General features: G+C 57.8%; 1 non-coding gene across 1 annotated transcript in view; it reads right to left on the bottom strand.

The window, feature by feature from the left end:
• Window positions 1-1,352, bottom strand: part of LOC121860369 — a 4,340-nt gene extending 2,988 nt beyond the window's left edge. Inside the window, exon 1 of the ribosomal RNA XR_006087866.1 lies at window positions 1-1,352. This exon is cut by the window's left edge and continues 2,988 nt beyond it. This is a non-coding gene — a ribosomal RNA (large subunit ribosomal RNA).
• Window positions 1,353-1,741: the final 389 nt, after the last annotated feature.

A 1,741-nucleotide genomic window follows, 5' to 3' on the forward strand; every position in this document is an offset into this window, starting at 1 on the left:
TCCAGCTATCCTGAGGGAAACTTCGGAGGGAACCAGCTACTAGATGATTCGATTAGTCTTTCGCCCCTATACCCAGCTCCGACGATCGATTTGCACGTCAGAATCGCTACGGACCTCCACCAGAGTTTCCTCTGGCTTCATCCTGGCCAGGCATAGTTCACCATCTTTCGGGTCCCAACATATATGCTCATGGTACTTGCCGACTGCCCGCGAGCCTGCCCCGGTGCGCCTCCGCCGTTTACCGACGGCCCGCTTCCGGGGACGGACAGCACCGCGGCGTCTTGGCAAGTCCCGGGCCTGCGCCCCCCCCTCCCATGAGGGGAAATTAAACTTCGACCATCGCCTGGCGACCTCCACCACACGCAACGTCCCGAGACGGGAAAGTATCTCACCCGCTTGTCGCGGCGTGGGCGGCCGCAGGCAGCCGGTCGAGGATCGGCCCAAGACGCACCAGAGTGTACAGCTGCCCCGGGCGCCCGTCACTTTCATTTCGCCTTTGGTTTATTTGACCCATTGACTTACATGTTGGGCGCTCATGGTCCGTGTTCCAAGACGGGTCGGGTGGATCACCGACCTTTTGCACACCGCGAGAGCAAAACCGCGCCGAAGCGGCGGCAAAACTCTTCTCGACGACCGTCGCAAGACGTAGGACACGGTGGTTCCCCCGTCGCGCGGGTCTCCCCCAGACGAGCTGAGAGAGAGTCGGCGGCGAGGTACCAGTCCGGCCGGGCCTTCGACGTCCCCGGCAACGGGTCGCGGTGACCTACTACGAGGCGAAATACGCCCGCCGACGCCAGCGTGAGTGGGGGCGCGCCCAAACATTTTTGGGTCGCTCAATTACAACACCCCACCCAGCCGACAGCCGACGAGCTGAATCCCCTCAGTTCGACCTTCGAGTTTCCACCCGTTTGGCTCTTAACGGTTTCACGTACTCTTGAACTCTCTCTTCAAAGTTCTTTCAACTTTCCCTCACGGTACTTGTTCGCTATCGGTCTCGTGGTCATATTTAGCCTTAGATGGAGTTTACCACCTGCTTTGGGCTGCACTTTCAAGCAACCCGACTCTACAGAGAGGCCCTTTCCGACCGTCCCATCTGTACCCTCACGGGCGCCGCCATACGGGCCTGTCACCCTCCATGGGCAGTGGCCGCTTTCAAGCTTGACTTAGACGGTATGGGACGGCGTGCTGGACCCTCTGAAACGCAACACCCCTCGTGCCCGAAGACATCGAGGTTATGCGCTGGGCTTTTCCCAGTTCAGTCGCCCTTACTAAGGGAATCCCTGTTGGTTTCTTTTCCTCCGCTTATTAATATGCTTAAATTTGGCGGGTAGCTCTCTCCTACTACGAGGTCGATCGTGGTCTCATCATCCTTAGGGGGAACAAGTTCCCCAACCACAAAGCGGAAGACGCTCTGCCACCGACTTTCTTCACCACCGACATTACCAGGCAGGAAGGTTTGAGGGGCTTGTCGCGGGGGTACCAGCGGCCATGGCGCCGGCACTCCCACCCCTGACTCCGTTCCTTCTCATTGAGTGGTAAATAGCCAATAGGAAAAGTGTTCCAGCAGAACATCTCTCGCAGAGTCATATACACACACAGTTTTAATGCATATACGCTCGTGTTCCGCCCTTACTCGGCCGCACCTTTGCCGCTTAAACTTTGACCTCTTTCCCCGTTCCCGCATGCCACAGCAGTGGCACTTGTTTATCCGGAGAAAGAGAGCGAGAGTCGCAGTATTAAT

Source organism: Homarus americanus, unplaced genomic scaffold, assembly GCF_018991925.1.
Source record: "Homarus americanus isolate GMGI-L3 unplaced genomic scaffold, GMGI_Hamer_2.0 scaffold1731, whole genome shotgun sequence".
Taxonomy (NCBI): Eukaryota; Metazoa; Arthropoda; class Malacostraca; order Decapoda; family Nephropidae; genus Homarus; species Homarus americanus.